This window comes from Bufo bufo, chromosome 5 (genome assembly GCF_905171765.1).
Source record: "Bufo bufo chromosome 5, aBufBuf1.1, whole genome shotgun sequence".
Classification (NCBI taxonomy): domain Eukaryota; kingdom Metazoa; phylum Chordata; class Amphibia; order Anura; family Bufonidae; genus Bufo; species Bufo bufo.
In genome coordinates this window covers 548,346,868-548,368,784 of record NC_053393.1, presented here as the reverse complement: position 1 = coordinate 548,368,784, position 21,917 = coordinate 548,346,868, and the positions used below count along the sequence as shown (strand labels likewise).

Genomic DNA, 21,917 nt, shown 5'->3' with positions numbered 1-21,917 from the left:
CCGTATGCGTTCGCGTGCAAGAGGCCTCAGACGGATGGGGGGCCGGTGTCGAGTGGCCGCCCGGCGACTTTTTGGGGTGGAATCGGCAACAGATTCTGTCTGCGAAAGCCTGGCTCTGAAGTGCGGACGCGGCTCTGGGCTCCGTGTTTTGGGGCGCTGTTCTGATTGTGTTCTGTAATGAGAGATAATTACTCAGGAGGATCCTGGATGTCATCACCATTTACCAGAGACTCGGCTCTTCCCCTTCACTGCCCTAAATAATACACATTGCATTATATAATTATACAGCGATACTCTAAATATTCATGAGGACAGGTGCGGCGGAGACCTGGGCAGGGATATGCTCCTACCTGCCGATCGTGCAGATTCTGCAGATATCCCCCCCCCCCCCCCCCAAGTGGCCCTTTGATGAGCGATGCAGTCAGACCCCCCCCCCCCCATCCCTCCTCCTGACTGTAGCCCTGTGATTTAGCATCACTTGTGGCTCTTACCTGTTCCTGGAAAAGCTGGGTGAATGCCTCTGCAGTAATGGCTTCCACAGAGGTGGTCCCAGACCCCTGTAAGGGCCCATTAACTATTACATAACTGCTGCTTCCTAGATCTTGTGTCGCTGTGTTTCCTGAATGGTTTGTGGTTTGCTGCGTGGGACGTTTCCTACCTGGGTTAGTGAGGTGTGACGCTTTTCATAGAAGCGTGTGGCGTACGAGAGCAAACAGTGACAAGTCTCAGCACGGTCGTCTCCTCTACCTCCCGTTACTGGAAAGCTCCTGGACGAGCCGCCAGTGTCTGTGGCGCGGCGCACCCTCGGGCCAGTGTCTGTGGCGCGGCGCACCCTCGGGCCGGTGTCTGTGGCGCGGCGCACCCTCGGGCCGGTGTCTGTGGCGCGGCGCACCCTCGGGCCGGTGTCTGTGGCGCGGCGCACCCTCGGGCCAGTGTCTGTGGCGCGGCGCACCCTCGGGCCGGTGTCTGTGGCGCGGCGCACCCTCGGGCCGGTGTCTGTGGCGCGGCGCACCCTCGGGCCGGTGTCTGTGGCGCGGCGCACCCTCGGGCCGTTGTCTGTGGCGCGGGCCGGTGTCTGTGGCTCGGGCCGGTGTCTGTGGCGCGGGCCGGTGTCTGTGGCGCGGGCCGGTGTCTGTGGCGCGGGCCGGTGTCTGTGGCGCGGGCCGGTGTCTGTGGCGCGGGCCGGTGTCTGTGGCGCGGGCCGGTGTCTGTGGCGCGGCGCAGCTGGGGCCGGTGTCTGTGGCGCGGCGCAGCTGGGGCCGGTGTCTGTGGCGCGGCGCACGTCGGGCCAGGGGGTTTACCTGATCGCAAGGAGCTGGCAGCAAACTATAAGCGGCTTGTCTGTCTTACAGTCCGCAAAATACAGATCCGCAAAAAATACAGCTGACGTCCCTGTGCATCCTGTTTTATGCAGAACAGCTGGCCCCTAATAGAACAGTCCTATCCTTGTCCGTAATGCAGACAATAATGGGACATGTTCTATTTATTTATACAACGGACATACGGACACGGACTGCACACAGCCACTTCCATTTTTTTTGCGGCCCCATAAAAGTGATTAGTTCTGCATACGGGCTGCAAAAAAAAAACGGAATGGACACAAACAAAATACGTACGTGTGCACGAGCCCTTAATCCTGCACTATTGAGACCTGCTGGATTAGTAAAAACTCTGACTTATTGGATGGTTGTGTAAGTGGGAGGTTTTGCTTTAATTTCCAGTTCCCGACTCATTGGCTTTGGCACATGCGTTTTATTACTGGAGCAGACTGCGATGACTGACCGGCTGCGGTTTTGGAAAATCGGATACGAGACCTGTCCGTACAGTCTTCATGCACAGCTGTGATCAGTGACTCCAGCAATGCCTGTCATGTTTTAGTATGAAACCCTCATGCTTTATACTGCAGCTCTTTCTGCTCCCTCAGGTCTCGTCTGCATTGACTGCAGGGGTGTATGGTCGTCCAGATTCCACCTCCTGTCTTGGCTCAGGCTGCTGCTTTGTCCCTTCTCCATGCTTTACTCTGCCGCGCTGCTTGTTCAGATTGGCTCTGTTCTTGGAGGGTTAATATGCTTTCCAATAAGCATAGCCCTGTTCAAAGTCCATGGCACTGTCGAGGCCGGCAGGATATGGTTCTCGACTATTGCCGTCAGTGCATTAAGGTAGAAATGTCCTGTTTTTGACTGCAAATCTGAACCACGGACCCATTGAGTCTGCAACAAAATGCTGACCCCACACGGGCATCATCCGTATTTTGCGACTCTATGGTCGTGTGAATGTACCCTTATTAGTAGGTGTCCGGCTTGCGGTTCTCTTCACGCAAACAGTGGGTCCCCAATATACAGGCACCAGCTGTGTGCGCTCTGTATCATGGATGCCGACCCGTTTTACTTGAATGGAAGATGCAGAGCGGAAGGTCACGGAAGCGCTGCCGAGCGCTTCCATGGCATTTCGGCCACCACAAAAAAAAATAAAACATGCTCTATTTTTCGGGCGATGAGGACGGATCGCGGACCCGCTGAAGTAGAATGGGTCTGCATCCGTCAGCACAGGCCATGCATTAGGGGCCGTGATTTTCGGTTTGTGTGCGCGAGCCCTTGTTCTGTCCCAGTCCCCATTCATGGACCCTTTATGTGCTTTGTTAGGCCTCGTCCAGACCCTTTTTTCTCCTCCTTGCAGCGCCTCCGATCGCTCCTGCAGAAGCGCCTGCCCTGTGTCTGCAGACTCTGCTCGCTCTCATCCTTCTTGGTGTTTATGCTAATGTCACGTGTAGGTTACTTAACCCCCCCCCCCCCCTTCCCCAATATTCTGCTGTTCTCTGAAATTCCTTGCATTTCTGTGCTGTGGGACGGACCAGGACGGCAGCGTGGGAAGGTGGAAGGCCTGCTGCGTACCCAGAGAGACGCTCTGCGGCCTGGTGACCGTGCACTTTGGCCGTGCCGTTCACGCTGCTGTGCTTGTATATAGCGAAACAAAATCTAATGTGAATCGCGGCTTAAAATGTGTCTTCCTGACATCAGATTGCAGGGCTGGGTTTGTTTCAGACCAGACGGCCTCCATGTGTCCTGATGTCATGTGCCCACCGGCTCCTCTGGAAGCCCCTGATTGGCTTGAATTGAAGTCGTCACAGGTTGATGTGAGAATCCTATATAGTGACATCTGATGGGGGGCCACAGCACCAGGTGCCCGGATGAGGGGGCTTCACTGAAATCCCCAGCAACATCTCTTCCCAGGCTGCAAACTACTCCTTTAATGGTTAATGGCGGTTTTCCAGTTTTATGTTAGACGACATCCAAATGTTGGAGTGGGGGGGGGAGCAAATGTTAAAAAATAACCCCGCTGTCTTTGTTTACAAGCTGCCTGCGACGACGCCGAGTGCCGTACTGGCATCACTGCCTGGCACGTGACAGCGTCGGCCACTGATTGGCTGCAGCGGTCGCGTGTCATTGCTGTCAGCTTGTAACACTACAGAAGGGGAGGGGGGGGGGGGGGGGCCGCCTGTAAGCTGAACCCTCTGGCCTCCAGGGTGTTTTACCTGCACTGATACATTGCACCAAACTGCACCGCAGAGAGAGAGCGATTTGTGCTGCTGCGGTGTTTACGTCTCAGAGGATTTGAATGGATTAGATCAGGACAAAGGCAAATGTGGTCCTATTCACTGACGGCAAGCGGAGATCTTGAGAATAGTGGGAACTCGAAAGTTATCCATCTCTTTGTTGTACATTAAGATTCTTTTACATAAAACCGAGAAGCATCTTTTTAAAGGGGGACAAGCAATTTTCTGTATGTAAGGCACGGGTCTGGCCTCTGTGATCACGTTGGGGGTAGTAGTACATGCCGGCGATTCAGATGTGAATCCAGGATGAAAGCGGACCTGCCGCCGGTCGCACACACCTATGTATGTGGCGTCACTGACGGCAGCCCGGTCGCCCCCATGTGTCGGGCACGTTGCTGACCGGATCCGGGAGAGGAGAACGCTGCGGCCGCTCGGGGTGAAGTCACCGGATTGTGCAATGCTGAAACTATTTCTCTAACAAAAGCCGTCTGACCGCCGAGCCCCCCCCTGTCCCCCCGGCCGCTCCGCGACTGCAGCAGAGAAGCCTTTTGTTGGCTATTAATTCAAAATGCTTTCTTCGTCAGTACTATGGAAACTGGCTGCGCAAAAGATGTCAGCCTGCCGGACGGAGAAGACGCGCTCGTCCCACAGCGTCCAGGGAGGAAGCCTCCATTACCTCATCCATTCTGATCTACAACTAGGGCCTTGTTCAGTGGAGGATGCGAGGTCCATTAATACGTAGACGCGTCCTGTGCACATACGGGTCTAGCAGAACCCAGAAAGCCTTCTATTACACATAGTGATCGAGTGTCCCATCCGTACGAAAGACGGGATTCGCAGTCAGATCTGTCCATACGAAAGACAGAGTATCGTCAGGATTCGCAGTCGGATCCATCCGTACGTCTGGGGCCGAGCTGTGGACGCATGCGGGTCACTGGCTGTGTCCAGTCTCTTCTTACTTTAACCTAAATGTAAAAGATATATATAATTATTATTTTTTTTTATCTGTTTCCAGGAAAGCTGGGTGACTGCTGTATGTCCTGCAATGGCCGTCACTAGTGTTTGAGCGAACTTGTGTTAAGTTCTGCGTCCAAAGTTCGGGCTACCGAAGAATCCCGTTATGGATTCTGCTACCACGGACCATAACGGAATTTAGAATCCATAACTGGATTCTTCGATGACCCGAACTTTGGACGCAGAACTTAACACAAGTTCGCTCAACACTGGTCGTCACCCTTGACCTAGAAATAGGCCTAATTTGGAATTGGTTCAAATGTAAAATGACGTCCTGTTTTTAGGCCTTTATATCCTCCTCGTATTAACCCTTTATCACAGTTGTGACTACTGACCTGCTCTCCAGACCGATGTGGGCGTTAGGGGTGATCCTGCACTGTGGGCGACACCAGGATCTGTTTATGGGGTTGATATGTATAATGTTGTGTGTGCTGCGGAGTAACCCGGGTCTCTCTTTACTTTCAGGAAGCCTGCACGAGGGTGAACACAAGGACGCCTGCGGAGAAGGTAGAGCATCCCCCAGAATGTGATAAATATGCAGCGCGCCCGTACGGACCACTTAGGGGTCGGACCTCTGGGACCCCCAGGGCTGAAGTCTGTATGGCTTTTCCCCTGTGCAGAGAATTGCGACATAGCCTCATGTCATGGCAAATCTAATGTTTGTGAACCAGCAGGCTCAGGATTAACTGAAATGTGGGCCCCCGATGTCATAGTGAAGTCCTGCATGGGGAGTTGGCTTCTTACGCAGATCTACAGTTCTCTTGCTCTGCTGTTTCCAGTCTTTTACTAGACTGGCATTCTATTCCTAAACCACTGCGCTGGGTGGCTGTGTCTGAGGGTTCTGGCACGGTGGGGTGGGGGATACGTTCTGCAGTGTGGAATTGTGGAGGGAGAACGAATGTAAGTGGTAGAAAAATATAGAATATAAGTTTAGATTTCTAATGTTAATCTGTTTTCCTTTAGTCCTAACAGTGGGGTATATTTGCCCCTGTAAAATGGTAGCACAGATGGAACTTTAAAGGGTTAATCCCATCATAATGATCACTGTTAAATCTGTTAATGATTTGACTGTGATCATTTTTGTAAATATATTTGATTAACCAAATCCCACCGTTTAGGAGAAAATTCATCCCCACTTACCTCATTGTTGTCATTCGGTCTCCCCGGGTTACGGCCACCGCTCTTCTCCGGAATCCCGGTGGCCGCACTTGCGCAGAAGACTCCTTTTCTCCCGGCCGGGCCGCTCGCTGTCCTGAACGCGCACGCATGCGCGATGGTCACTTCTTCCTGGCCAGTATAGTACAGAGCCGCGAACGTGCACACCGGCTCTGTACTATACTGGCCAGGAATAGGTCACCATGGCGCAGCCAGAATCCAGGAAGTGAACGGCGCGCTGGCAGCAGGTAAGTATGAAAGTGGGATAACCCCTTTTAATAACTATTTACCCTCCCCCTATGCTATGGTCGCTGCTGAACTACCATCTACAGCAGTAATGAGCCAGAGCAACTTGACTTCTGTTTAATATAACAAGTCAGATTGCTCTGACTTATTGCTACTGATTATACCGTGACCTGGATGAATGAGAACCTTCATAGACAGAACTACAGGATGTTTAATTAGAACGTCGGGGGTCCGACACCCGGGACCGCCGCCGATGGCCTGTCTGAGAAAGGCAGCGGCGCTCCTGTGAGTTCTGTGAAATTCTCCCTGCTCACCAAGCACAGCGCCGTACGTTGTATAGTACTTGTGCTTGGTATCGCGCTCAGCCTCATTCACTTCTATGGTGCTGAGTTGCTAGGCCACGGGACTGATGAAAGTGTCGTCACTAGCAGAGAGAAGGCATCCTGTATTATACTCCAGAGCTGCACTCACTATTCTGCTGGTGTAGTCACTGTGTACATACATTACTTATCCTGTACTGATCCTGAGTTACATCCTGTATTATACTCCAGAGCTGCACTCACTATTCTGCTGGTGCAGTCACTGTGTACATACATTACTTATCCTGTACTGATCCTGAGTTACATCCTGTATTATACTCCAGAGCTGCACTCACTGTTCTGCTGGGTCAGTCACTGTGTACATACATTACTTATCCTGTACTGATCCTGAATTACATCCTGTATTATACTCCAGAGCTGCACTCACTATTCTGCTGGTGCAGTCACTGTGTACATACATTACTTATCCTGTACTGATCCTCAGTTACATCCTGTATTATACTCCAGAGCTGCACTCACTATTCTGCTGGTGCAGTCACTGTGTACATACATTACTTATCCTGTACTGATCCTGAGTTACATCCTGTATTATACTCCGGAGCTGCACTCACTATTCTGCTGGTGCAGTCACTGTGTACATACATTACTTATCCTGTACTGATCCTGAGTTACATCCTGTATTATACTCCAGAGCTGCACTCACTATTCTGCTGGTGCAGTCACTGTGTACATACATTACTTATCCTGTACTGATCCTGGAGTCTTCAGCGTTAAATATCTCCCAGCATTCCCTGGTGGTTCTACCCAGAATGCAGTTCTCCTGTGCAGAGTCTTGACTTGTGCAGTTACTGCTTTGATGTGATATATTACGCAGTCTCTGCTGTCTCCGATAACCATCTTGATGACTGTTCCCAGCAGTATAATTCATCAACCAGTAATCCTCAGCCAGTGGCTCTCCATCTGTTGCAGAACTACAACTTCCAGCATTTAAGGTTCTGCTTGGAGTAGTAGTCTTCCACCTGGATGGTGGACAGAGCCTTCGCTAGTATTCGGCCTGTTACCCATGTCCTCTGAGCGGCGCGGTCTGCGCTGCCGGTGACTCACCCTCTGGCTGCCGGCCAGGATCGGCATGACAAACCATTTTAGGAAGCCGGTCTTTCCTTTTTGGAAGGGATTTGTTTCTTATTTAGCAGGAAATGGGTTTGACTCTGGAGAGGTTTGTTTTCGTCTTGTGAATGTGTGAGAGCGAACCTTCAAGGACTTGTCCGGTCTCCGATACTAAAAATTCTGCAGCTTTCAAGATCACTGATTGCTGTCGGTGAATGGGAACATTTTTGCTAACATCCAGCGGCTAAGGAAACCTAGTGACTTAATACTTCTCACAGCTGAGGGTTTGCTTCAGTGCACACTGATGGTGTTGGTGTGTATCTGTAGCAGCTGCTTCATAGATTCAGACTGGCACTGATCCTGGATCCTAACCTCGGCCTTGTCCTGTGTTTTTTTTCCTGGTAGGTCTGATGTCCTCATTGGCCCCGGTACCAGCCGATTCTCTCGGGGCCCCCCTCTCCCTAAGTGTGATTTTCGTGTGTTTGTATCTCCGCAGCCCTGGCTTTGTGCCCATCTGCCCTGCGCTGTTGCATAAGTCCCTGGTGTATTGCTTCACTAGAGACTGCTACTCCAGGGGCCATTGCTGGGGCCTTGTTCACATTGCCGTCACTTTATTAACTTTCCCGTAACGTCTGAACAGAAACGCAACAAAAAAAACAAAAACGGAGCGCACGGACATTTACTGGCACCGGACGCACACTATCACAGGGTCCAGAAGCGAGGACAACCAGTCCCTCTTCACTGGACCCAACCCGCTGCACTGGAGCTGCAGGACATTTAAAGGGTTTGTCCAGGACTGTTGATATTGAGGTCCTATCCTCAGGAACAGTGGGGTTGGACTCCCGACACTAGGGCTGCAGTATACGATTATTTTTACGATTAATCGAATACTCTAATGAGAAAAAATGAATTAATAGACTGTTTTTCTTTATAAAAATTCATCAGACCCCCTGTCATCTGTCCCCAACACCCTTCGTTCCCCCCCCCCCTGTGCCATCAGCCCAAGTGCCATCAGCTCCACTCCATGTGATGTTCCCCAGTGTCATCAGATCAGCCCCTCTATGCCATGTTCCCCTCTACCCCAGTGCCATCTGCCATCCATTGCCATGTTCCCCTCCCCCAGTGCCTCCATGCCATCCACCATGTCCCCCAGTGCCAGCTGTCCCCCTTCAGTCCCATGTCCCCAGCGCCTGTGAAATAAAATACTTACCTTTCTTGTAGAGGCTCCACAGCTCCTCCATCGTCGTCCTGACTTCAGACAGCGTCAAGTCATAGCGCGCACTATGACCTCCAGTGCAGCGCGGTGTGGGCCGGTAGGTGACCGCGGAGCGGTGAGTAATAGCAAGCGCTTCACTTCTCACTCCGTGGTCACATGACGCCAACGAATCCTCGATGCATCGAGGATTTATTTATTTTTTGGTGTAGAATTACTCGATTCAATCTAGTAATTGTTTCAGCCCTACCCGACACCCCTGCCAGTCCGCTGTACCTCCTCACAGCTTACCAGGCACAGCGCCGCAAGTCGCATAGAGGCCAAGCTTGGGATTGCAGCTCGAGACCATTCACTTGAGGCCGTGAGACCAATGAACCGACATCACAGTGCGCCGTAACCTCTTCTAACAGCTGATCAGTGGGGGTACGGAGAGTCGGACCCCCCCAGTGATCAGATATTGATGAACTAGCCTCAGCATAGGCCATGTATGTCAGAATCTTGGACAACCCCTTTAAGAGGGGGTGGCGGTAAAGCTTTTGCTCATAGACTAGATTTTTAAATGGTTCTCTGGGAATTATATATATATATATATATTAGTTTATACTTACCTGCTCCCTGCCGCTCTGAACCTCCGCGCTGCCTGTGACGGGAGGGGACGCTGCCCAGTTTGTCCTCTCAGAGGAGCCGCTGTGAACCCAACCTCTTCCTAGAAGAGGAACCAGCACTGTACACCATCCTCGGGGGTCCTAAGGGTCAGACGCCCACGGATTATCCCAGCCATATGTCTGCGCTTTAATCTCTTGCCGTTTTCTACTTTTAAGTCCTAAGATCTCTGCTTGCAGACAGTGATGACTGCTGTGGAGGAATGTGTCGCTGTGATTACTGGGGAAGCGGGTGCAGTTGAGCTGTTTGGGGGGCTGACACTGCTGTAAGTAATGTGGACCTGTCACTTGACTACCGGGAGTCGAAGCCTGTGCCCCCTACTTCCTGCTTTTATTTAGCACTCGAGTTGCATTCAGAGCTGCATTCACAATTCTGCTTATTTCCTTGAGAAGCAGGTAGCATTTCACCCACGCTGCGCACCTGCCGTCAGACCTCCATCCTTGCGTTGCAGGTGTACACGGGGGCGTTGTGTGTGCAGCTCCGCAGCTCGTCGGGGTTCAGTGCTGTAATCCGGGAGGTTATTACCTCCGCTCCTCCCGTTATCCGGATAGTATTGCGTTACACTCGGCGCCGTCCAACCTCTACACCCGTCCTGCAGGTTGTAAGCATGTCGGCGGACGCCGCTCCTTGCTTCTAACTCGTCTATTGTCGGCCATATTGATTTCCCAGGAACAGACATGGCTAGCAGAGGGCTCCTATAGTATATATCGCGATTACTGGGGGTCCTGGGAATGAAGGGGCTGCTGCTCTTATTTAGCAGGGAATTGCAGCACCGCCCTATTCTAGTGAATGGCCTTTGTTCTCCGCTGTTTGTGGTTACGTCATTAGTGGGGGCAGCGTCTCATCCCGTCTCAGTCAGTGAATAGAATTCCAGAACTGGGGACTGACTTCATTTCCAGAACGTCCTGGAAATCGGTCGTGTTGCTGCCAGCTCTCCTCGCTTGTCTGTTGTTGTCCATACGTGCATTCCCTACGGGGGGAAAAAAAACTTTCCTTAGAACTGTGATGTTCCTCTGTTACTCCTGCTGGAAACATATAACTGAACAGTGGGGTTGACTCTTCCCATTGTTTTGCCTCTTTTATAGGTCTGTCTGTGACGAGCCAGTCTGTGTCATCTGTGTTCCACGGACACTAAGTGGTCAGAGGGTGTTCTAGAGCGTCTGCTACCAACGGTCACTGAGAACCAATGACGGCGCTGGTGGCATCCGTGTTCTGTCAGTGGTTTTCAGTGGGCTTGTTTGGTCCCATTCCCGTTGTTTTTCCACTGACCCGCGGTGAATAAACACACTAAAGTCTATGGAGGACGCGGCGAGCACACATCTGGCCTTACTGAAGGGTCCTACAGCCTGAGGCCTTCAGTTCAGGGCTGATATTTAACTGTGCAGGGGTAGGTCAAAACTGTTCACTCTCGGCTGTCAATTTTGATAATATATTTCCAGGAGGAGTAACCAGAGGGACTCTGCAGTGCCTAGTTCTAAGAAAAGATGCTTGTCTAAGTTGTTTTTTTTGCGGAGTGTAAGAATTTACTAAAACTGGCTTGTCAGGGGAAGAGACGGGGTGCTTACGCGGGACGGCTGGGTGCGGGAAGTCCGCAGGAGTAGCAGCAAAGTGGAGGAGAGTTAGAAATGACGGGGCTTGACCGGTGGCGCAGATTTTCAGTCCACAGCGTGTCCTTGTGACTTATTGTCTGTAGCGAATAATAAAAAAATAAAATTCTAGCTCATCCCTCATGACGGCACCACAGGAGGATGTTCCCATTTGACCTTCTTGGGACAGGAAACAAAGAGGTTAAAAGGTCCCTCCACCCTCCGGCGTTCTTCCTGTCCCTACAGGGGATGGACTCAGAGGTTCCCTGCTCTAGGGTTAGAGATTGTACAAGAACCTTTTAGGATCTAAGGCTGGGACTAGGGTCGGGGGGTGTCCGGCCTCTGCTTCCTGACCTCCAATAGCCTTGCTAACACCCCTCGGGGAAGAGGTCCCTCAGCACCTGGCGGAGTCCGAGCCTTATAGGTGGGTTCTCTGATGGCCTGGGTTCGATCGGTGGGTTCATCCTCATCCTTCCTACCCTATAAAGTGGCTGTGCCAGTAAACCCCTTATGTGGGTCTCTCTAGCTTGCTCCTAACCCTGATGAGTGGGTAATGCAGCTGGTGGTCACCTCACTATGGACGGCTATGGGTTTATGGAGCTTAGATCTGCTGTTCCTTAATGGAGTTCAGCAGGATCGCGCCTGAAACAGTCAGCAGCTGGACGGGGCCTTGTCTCCTCTCCAACGCTCTGTATGCTGCATGACAATATTAGTGCTTGCTTTGGCAGCACATGCTCCAAGACTGGTAAGTAAACCATGCAAACTATTTCAGGTAAGTAAACCGTGCACGTGTTTAACCAGCTGGATGCCTCAACCGTTCTAATTACTTTAATTGAGAATCTGTGTGTGGCTCTAAATGGGAGCTCAGATGAGGGTAGCATCACCTGTTTCTTTAATAAAGACTGAATGTGGAGTAAATATTTTCAGGCTGCATTTATTTGACAGGTCGCAGACTTAAAGAGGACCTTTCACCGATTCTTACCCTATGAACTAACTATACAGACCTGTAGAGCGGCGCCCGGGGATCTCACTGCACTTACTATTATCCCCTGGCGCCGCTCCGTTCTCCCGCTATGCCCTCCGGTATCTCCGCTCACTAAGTTATAGTAGGCGGAGATACCAGTCCCTAAGTTATGGTAGGCGGAGTCTGCCCTAGCGCTGGCCAATCGCAGCGCAGAGCTCACAGCCTGGGAGGTTATTTTCTCCCAGGCTGTGAGCTCTGCAATGCGATTGGCCAGCGTTAGGGCAGACTCCGCCTACCATAACTTAGGGAACGGAGATACCGGAGGGCATAGCAGGAGAACGGAGCGGCGCCCGGGGATAATAAGTGCAGAGAGATCCCCGGGCGCCGCTCCACATGTATGTATACTTAGTTCATAGGGTAAGAATCGGTGAAAGGTCCTCTTTAAATCTCTCAGGCTAGCAACCTGGCTTAGTATGTCTGACTTGATTCCTTATCTAGGAAAAATTTACACTGGGCCTGGCGTGCCGCCTCTGGGCCTGGCGTGCCGCCTCTGAGCCTGGCGTGCCGCCACTTGCCGCCTCTGGGCCTGGCGTGCCGCCACTTGCCGCCTCTGGGCCTGGCGTGCCGCCACTTGCCGCCTCTGGGCCTGGCGTGCCGCCACTTGCCGCCTCTGGGCCTGGCGTGCCGCCACTTGCCGCCTCTGGGCCTGGCGTGCCGCCACTTGCCGCCTCTGGGCCTGGCTTGCCGCCTCTGGGCCTGGCGTGCCGCCACTTGCCGCCTCTGGGCCTGGCGTGCCGCCACTTGCCGCCTCTGGGCCTGGCGTGCCGCCACTTGCCGCCTCTGGGCCTGGCGTGCCGCCTCTGGGCCTGGCGTGCCGCCACTTGCCGCCTCTGGGCCTGGCGTGCCGCCTCATAAAAGTAACAAGGAAGGAGGCAGGAAGTTAAGTTAAAGCTAAAAGGGTCCTAAGGTGAAGACCTCAGGTAAGTACCCAGTGTAACAGTAGTAGCCTACAGTGTCTATTTACCATATACAGTTTAGCGCAAAGCTGTATTGGAGTCACATTCCTCCGGGGACAATATTTAATAGAAATTGGATGTAATTCAGGAGTACAAGACATATATGTGTAGGGGCCATGTGATTTATAGGGTATAGTATACTTTACACCTGGAGATAGTATGGGTCAGCCTGAAGTTAAGGAACGTTAGTGTGACCAGAGCACTGAAATTTAGTAAAGATCCTACCCAGACCTGTTATAATGGGAGACGGCGCCATCCTGGCTGGGAATTCTTCTTGTATGGATTATAGCTATCCCTTCTATGGCAATACATTGGTATATCTACCTCCAGAAGAGTTTAGTTGGGCATAAGTTGACAATTAGAGAAATCATTTGTCCTGTTATTCAATCTATTTGCACCTAATGGTGCTGATGTCATGAACATTAGGGACCCTGCCTTCATTGCACCTAATACCCATAACATCAATGGCACCTCTGTCGCCTCCGGGAAGGAGACTCCCCTCGCTGTACGCCAACCCAGGGAGCTACAAAACGGCAATATAGACGGTGCGTTCCGCTGTCCACATTCACACTTGCAGCCATGCTCACACATATAAGCTGCGACTATGTGCGCTGCACAGGTCCTGTAACCTTTTACCACTCCTCAGTCCCTGTGTCTGCGGGCTAGTGCCATGTAAAGATCTTGTTGAACCCTTAAGACTGCCTGTGACCTTAAAGCTATGCGGGCAGGTGGGTTCTCGGTTGGCCTGGTTTCGTCGGGAGGATACTTTCTCCCTTCTCCCTTGAGCTCATACCGACACCTCCTGGTATGGGATCCCAAGCTTGTCCTGCACCAGTATGAAGTTAACGGTACAGTTTGGTTACCTCATGGTTGATGTCCATGTCTGTCGTGTGCCAGTGCTGTCAGCTTGGATCGGTTTCTTACATATACCTTGTAGACTTTCCAGAGTTAGCTGTTTTATCATTTTTTAACGATTTAAGCTCTTGGGAATGAACTGCAATGAGGGTCTACAGTAAACTTTTACTCGGTGCAGTGGTTATATATGATGTGTGACACAGTGAGAGGTTTGGTCTGGGAAAACAGGTATTTTCCTCGTAGCATGTGTTGCTGGGCTGATTTACAGCCAGGTGAGGTCAAATACCGGACCGCAGTTTGAATGCCGGTCTGGGTTTTGGCAGCACCTGGCTGTCCTTAAATAGGCAGCTGGGCTCAGAAGCCATGTCTGTGTGTTAGGATCTGGGAGCCTTGTGTCTGGATTAGGGATGTCCCGATACCATTTTTTTAAGACTGAGTACGAGTACCGATTACTTTTATTTAAGTACTCACCGATACCAATTACCGATACTAATTTTAACAATAAAATACACACACATGTATTTTCTGACCACTGACCAACCAAAAGGCCCAAAAACAGAACTATAACATTCCAAGGAGCCGTTATACTGTATGGGGGCAGCCACAAGGAGACGTTACACTGTATGGGGGCAGCCACAAGGAGACGTTATGAACAAAGGATCCCAGCAGTCGCGTCTTTGTGAATCAAATGTCTTTTATTCCATAGACCAGGACCAGGTTTCGGCAATGTGCCTTCATCAACAGGTAATCCAAATACAAACTTAACAGACTATATATGCTCTACAGTCACCGCCCACAGGAGCAAAAGTCCATCCCATAAGGGAATGGCCAGAAAGTAACAGGTGTAATCAATTTAATAATAGACAAACCAAAGCAGAGAAAAAAGCATCTAGATAGATATTTCATCTTACATTTGTAGATAATACTCTTGTATAACTTTCAAATTTTCAATACCTGAGAAATAAACAGCAAAATATTATAAATATATAACAAAATTATTATATTACAGATACATAACCTCATATTCCCTATTGAGGCCTCTAGGGTGCAATGTGTCCAATGTATGGATCCAAAAGGCTTCCCTCCGTAGCAACATCTTATTAATGTCACCCCCCCTCCGTGGTCTAATCACCTGCTCTATAACCTGGAATTTCAGTTGGGCAATAGAATGTCTGCACTTTTCAAAGTGGCTTGGAATGGGTAATAATAAATTTTTTGTTCTAATGGTCGATTTGTGTTTGTTAATTCTGTCCCTCACTGCCTGCATTGTCTGACCAATGTACAACAGACCACAAGGGCATTTAATCAGATAAACAACATTTGAAGACTCGCATGTAAAAAAACCTTTTACTTCAAACGGATTCCCGGTGTGTGGATGATAAAATGTAGGGCCCTTTATGATGTGTGAACACTGGAGACAATGCAGGCAGGGGAACGTCCCTTTACGCGGTGTTGATAATACACTTTGACGTAACCGATGTTTAGTGCCCCCTAAATCCGCTTTCACTAGCATATCCCTGTAACTGGGGTTCTTCCTATTACAAATCAGGGGTAAACTTTTAAATTCTGAGACCTCTGGATAGGCCTTACCCAATAAATGCCAGTGTTTTCTTACAATATTGTCAATATATGCATTAAAGGGGTGAAATTTATGGACAAATGCTATCCTAGCATCATCCTTTTTCTTATGTTTAACCCTCACTTGACAAGCACCACTGTTCGTTAATACATCTAAGGGATATCCTCTTTCTCTGAATCTAATAGTCATTTCCCCCAGCCTCTGATCCTGTAAGAGCGGATCCGTAACAATCCGCCTTACCCGCTGATATTGAGATTTAGGTATAGACCTTTTTAAGGAAGGGGGGTGTGCACTCGAATAATGCAAAATACTGTTTCGATCCGTTTCCTTCCTATAGAGGTCAGTGGATAATTCACCTTCCTTGTTTTTTTTAACCAATGTATCCAAAAAACTGACTTTATCTCTATCGCATGTCATTGTAAACTGTAGACCTTCACATGCTGAATTCAGATGATCCATAAACGCCACCAGGGTCTCACGTGGCCCCGCCCATACGCAAAAAATATCATCAATAAACCTTTTCCAAATCAAAATGTTCTCAATATATAATTCATTGGTATATACATATGTTTCCTCAAATGAAGCCATGAATATATTTGCATAGGGCGGGGCCACGTTTGACCCCATCGCGGTCCCACGCTTCTGGAGATAATAATTATCCCCAAATAAAAAATAATTCTCTATCAGAACAATGTTCAACAGATGTAGAAAAAAATCACGTAAAGATGCAGTGTATTCACTAGTCTCCAAAATCTTAGATACCGCCTGGATCCCCTCCCTGTGGCTAATCGACGTGTAAAGACTCACAACGTCGATAGTCACAAGGAGGCTATCCTCAGGAATATGGCCCAAATCATTAATCAGTCGTAGAAAATGAGAAGTATCTAATAGAAAAGATTTAGTATTCCTAACAAATGGTGTCAGGGCTTTTTCTAATACTATGGCCAATGGACTAAGAATAGAATCTACTGAGGACACAATAGGGCGTCCAGGGGGATCTATAAGGGTCTTGTGCACTTTAGGTAAAATGTATAATACCGGGGTGATGGGGGATTGCTTAATCAAGAATCTACTCATGTCTGAGTCGATCGTACCGGCTGTTTCAAAATGCTTAACCATAGTGACAATTTTCTCTTTAATTCTCCAAACTGGATCTCTATCAAGTAGTTGGTATGTTTGAACATCAGACAGCTGTCTCAAGACTTCATTAATATATTTCTCCCTATCCATCACCACAATCGAACCCCCCTTATCAGCAGGTTTTATCATAAGAGTATTGTCCTCCATAAGAGCCCTGATCGCTCTTTTTTCTTCCATAGTAATGTTTGGAGTCATGAATAGTCCACCATGCTTTACCTTGTCACAATGCTCTCTTATTTCTTTAAGTATTAATTGTGCATATGTCTCCACCGGATGGTACGTCTTCGGCGGCATGAATGTGGACTTATTACTGAGTCCCAGATCTTTCAAATGCAGGCATGTATCAGCTGGTACAATGTCAGTGCGTTGAACAGGCAGAGACGATTGCGCAAAATGTGCTTTCAGCCTCACTTTTCGAAGAAATTGTTGTACATCTATGTCCATTTGAAAACTGTCAAATCTGGGTGAGGGACTAAACGACAGGCCTTTTTGCAATGCCTCTACTTGCTGGCTATTGAGACATCGGGACGATAAATTTATAATCAAAGATTGACAAGGAGACGTTATACTGTACGGGGGCAGCCACAAGGAGACGTTACACTGTATGGGGGCAGCCACAAGGAGACGTTACACTGTATGGGGGCAGCCACAATGAGACGTTATACTGTATGGGGGCAGCCACAATGAGACGTTACACTGTATGGGGGCAGCCACAATGAGACGTTATACTGTATGGGGGCAGCCACAATGAGACGTTATACTGTATGGGGGCAGCCACAAGGAGACGTTATACTGTATGGGGGCAGCCACAAGGAGACGTTATACTGTATGGGGGCAGCCACAATGAGACGTTATACTGTATGGGGGCAGCCACAAGGAGACGTTATACTGTATGGGGGCAGCCACAAGGAGACGTTATACTGTATGGGGGCAGCCACAAGGAGACGTTATACTGTATGGGGGCAGCCACAAGGAGACGTTGCACTGTATGGGGGCAGCCACAAGGAGACGTTATACTGTATGGGGGCAGCCACAAGGAGACGTTATACTGTATGGGGGCCACAAGGAGATATTACACTGTATGGGGCAGCCACAAAGAGACGTTATACTGTATGGGGGCAGCCACAATGAGACGTTATACTGTATGGGGGCAGCCACAAGGAGACGTTATACTGTATGGGGGCAGCCACAATGAGACGTTATACTGTATGGGGGCAGCCACAATGAGACGTTATACTGTATGGGGGCAGCCACAAGGAGACGTTACACTGTATGGGGCGGCCACAAGGAGACGTTACACTGTATGGGGGCAGCCACAATGAGACGTTACACTGTATGGGGGCAGCCACAAGGAGACGTTACACTGTATGGGGCAGCCACAAGGAGACGTTATACTGTATGGGGGCAGCCACAAGGAGACGTTATACTGTATGGGGGCAGCCACAATGAGACGTTATACTGTATGGGGGCAGCCACAATGAGACGTTATACTGTATGGGGGCAGCCACAAGGAGACGTTATACTGTATGGGGGCAGCCACAAGGAGACGTTATACTGTATGGGGGCAGCCACAAGGAGACGTTATACTGTATGGGGGCAGCCACAAGGAGACGTTATACTGTATGGGGGCAGCCACAAGGAGACGTTATACTGTATGGGGGCAGCCACAAGGAGACGCTACTGTAAGGAGTCAGGACAACAATTTTTGAAGCCCCCCCTCCTCAGTATAATAGTCTTGTGGCCATCATGCAGTAATGTATATTTCTTCTTGCCCTAATGCCTGCTTTTAGAGATTAATGTGCAGCTTGCAGGCAGGAAGGGAAGGACCAGGGCCATAGAAGACACACTATCACCTTTGGAGGGACTCGCTCCTGGCAAACACAGCTCTGCTGCAGTGAATGCAGTGGAGCAGACTGTGATGTAATTATAGTTATTGCAGGGACTCAGAGAATCGTCTGAGAGTTTATTAGTTAAAACGAATCGATTGAGTCAGAGACTGTGTCACCCCAGACTTCCTGCTCTGCTACATGCACCCTGTACACACACAGCTCCGCTACATGCTATGCTAATAATGCCCCCCCTTCCCCCGGACGGACTTACAGGGAGCCGCAGAGCAGGAAGTCTGGCAGGGACTCGATGACACCGTCTGTGACTCATTGGATTCTTTTAACTAATAAACTCTCAGACGATTCTCTGAGTCCCTGCACTGTGAGTCAGTGCTGGTTGCCTCTGATTGGTTGGGGGGCGGGGAGGAGCTAGCTTCCACTCTAGGCTCCAATTACACTGCCTGCTGCTGCCTGTGAAGCTGTTAGCTGTGGGAAATGCAGGGGCCGCGGACGGACACATAGAAGCGGTGCACAGGTATCGGCAGTGGTATCGGGGACATTTGCACGAGTACATGTACTCGTGCAAATGCCCGGTATCGGTCCCGATACCGATACTGGTATCGATATCGGGACATCCCTAGTCTGGATGAAGGCTTGCTACCTGTTTGGTGCTGGTATCAGGGTATCGGTACTCTTTGAGGCAGAATTGCTGCATGGTGTGAATTGCCACCAACACCGCAAGGTGACTTTTTGCTTGATTATGACTGCTTGTTTTGTCACTTGCCTAAAGTGTGAATAAAACACTGAACTGTTTGATCCAAAGAACTTGTTGCCTCTATACTGCGTCCGCTAATCCGGTCTACCAGAGCGAAACCCTTCAATTGGTGGATGATGCGGGCATTAGCAGTGAGGCTGGCGTGAACGCCAATATTTTAGGTTTCTGCATTTTTCAGGCACAGTTGTATGTTGTACATTAAACCAGCTGTATTACAACCAGTGCCCCACGACAAAATGGAGGCTGTTGTGAAGGCCCTCATGGAGGCTAATCTGCAGCAGCGAGATACAAACCTGCAGCAATGCGAGGCTAATATGCAGACAGCAGGAGCAACCCCGAGCGTTCACAATGTCCGGAAAGCAGTCCGTGCCGCGATTCCTAAGATGACCCCTGCAGACAACATCGAAACCTATCTGGCGATGTACGAAAAAGTGGCCATCAGGGAAAAGCTTCCCCATGACCAGTGGGCTGAGGTCATTGCTCCATTACTGGCATCCGATTCCCAGCGGGTGTATTTCGACTTGCCAGACGATCAAGCGGCCGACTACCAGAAAGTCAAGGGTGAGATTCTGGCAAGACTGGGGGTGAATGTGTTGGTCTGTGCCCGGCGGGTGCATCAGTGGGGGTTCAACCCGGCCGAGCCTGCGAGGACCCAGTATTATGACTGACTTCACATCTTGCAAAAATGGCTACAGCCTGATGTGCTGAGTCCCCCGGCTATGCTGGGTAGACTATTGGCTGATATGTTCTGAAGGGCTTTGCCATACCCTCTCAGCACTGGATCGGTCAGGTGTCTCCTAACAATGCCCTTGAGATGGTGGACCTGGTGGAACGCTATGAAGCTAACAGGAATCTAAAGGAGGGTTCTGTCGGGTGGGGGGGTCTGCAAACCCCAGAAACTTCCACCCCAAGCCCAGAGATTTGAGCCGATAAAACCTACCCGGGATTTAACCACGGTAGACCTGGCTCTGATAGTCTGCTGGCAGTGTCAGGAGCCTGGCCATGTAAGGGCTGACTGTCCCCATCGGGTTGAGCTCATGGACACTAACTATGGCTACCGTCAGTCGCTTTATGCCAGGAGGCTGTGTGCAACAGGTACCCCAGAGTCTCTAGATCATTTGTGCCAGGTGGAAGTGGGAGACATTCCGGCGGAGGCTCTGATGGACTCGTGCAGTCTGGTGATCCTAGTAAGGGGTACCCTGGTGCTTTCCACCGAGTATACTGGCCGGAAAGTCGGGGTGATGTGCATCCACAGAGACTTTAAAAGACTACCCCACTGCACTAGTGTCTTTAACTACGGTGGCCGATAGATGGAGCCACGTGGTGGCTGTCGCCACAAATCTACATTGCAAACTAATATTAGGGAGAGACTTCCCGGCACTGTGGCCTGCTATGAGAGTGACTGATACCCATGAGATGGGGGTAACCGTGGCAGAGTGGCCCGGCTCAGGGGGGAAACCAGAACCCTGGGAACCTGAGACCGAAGGGCCAGCGGTAGGGGTGACTGCCACTTCAGTGGAAGAGGGGGAGACAACCCCGCTAAGTGTGATGGTGGGAGACATAGAGTACTTGCCGCCGGGTCCTGAATTGGCAGACCTCAATGTCTCCGGGGATAATTTAGTACCACACAATGTTAGGACCCAACCCTATCCAGCACCTGGAAAAATTGTGTTAATAGTAGATGGTGAACCACAACAACCTGGGGAAGAGTCAGTGTTTTCATGTTTTGTGGTTCATCAGGGTATGTTGTATCGGGTAAACCAACTACGTGGTGAGCCTCTTGAACAGTTGATGGTCCCCAAGGCTTATTGCAAGCTTGTGTTAGATCTAGCCCACCAACACTTTCTCGGGGGTCACCTGGGGCTGCAGAAACCTCAGTGGAAGAGTTTTGTAAGTCTTGCCTGACCTGCCAGATAACTAGCCCCAGCCACATTTCCGTAGTCCCCTAGTACCTCTCCCGATTATCGAAGTACCGTTTGACCGAATAGCTATGGACCTCATAGGCCCGGTACCGAAGTCCGCCAGAGGGCATCAACACATCTTAGTCATTCTAGACTATGCCACTCGGTACCCGGAGGCAGTGCCACTGCGACATACCTCGGCCAAACTCATAGCTAAGGAGTTAATGGAGATGTTTTCCCGAGTAGGACTACCTAAAGAGGTTCTGACCGACCAAGGGGCCCCCTTTATGTCCAAGGTGATGAGGGAACTCTGTAAGTTGCTGCACATAAAACAACTACGGACATCCGTTTACCATCCACAAACGGATGGTCTGGTAGAACGGTTTAACCAAACATTAAAAAATATGTTGAAAAAGGTAGTGTCTAAAGATTGGAAGGACTGGGGCCTCCTTCTGCCCTCTCTCATGTTCGCAGTGCGAGAGGTACCCCAGGCCTCTACTGGGTTCTCGCCCTTCGAACTGCTATATGGCAGACACTCTCGTGGTGTCTAGGACGTGGCCAAAGAGGCGTGGGAACAACAACCCACTCCACATAAGTGTCATTGAGTACGTTACCCAGATGCAAGATCGGATAGAGACATTGCCTCTTGTTAGGGAGCATATGGAGGCAGCTCAGCGAGACCAGAGTCAGGTCTATAATCGGCAGGCTCGGGTCTGAATCTTTTTAACCCAGGTTTTGGTTCTGGTGCCGACCGTGGACAGTAAGTTCCTGGCTAGGTGGCAGGGGCCCTATGAGTTACTTGAGAAAATTTGAAGATGTAAACTACAAGGTATACCAGCCAGGGCCGTGAAAGCCGGAGCAGGTTTACCATGTGAATTTACTCAAACCATGAAAAGACAGGGAAACCTGTACAGAAGACAGCCCGCGGCCCGGTTTTCTAGGAGAAGAGGTGCCGGCCCCTCTGTCTGATGCAAGAGAGGCGGCTGCCACAGTCAAAATTGCTG

The 21,917-nt window shown here is 50.2% G+C and overlaps 1 protein-coding gene across 2 annotated transcripts in view; it reads left to right on the top strand.

Annotated features, from left to right (window-relative positions):
* The window catches only part of LOC121000766, a 126,981-nt gene that overhangs the window by 12,109 nt on the left and 92,955 nt on the right, over positions 1 to 21,917 (top strand). For both annotated transcript variants that reach the window (XM_040431381.1, XM_040431382.1), the window contains exon 2: positions 5,033 to 5,074. The gene's annotated coding sequence lies outside the window, so the exon portion shown is untranslated. The remainder of the gene's footprint in view (positions 1 to 5,032; positions 5,075 to 21,917) is intronic.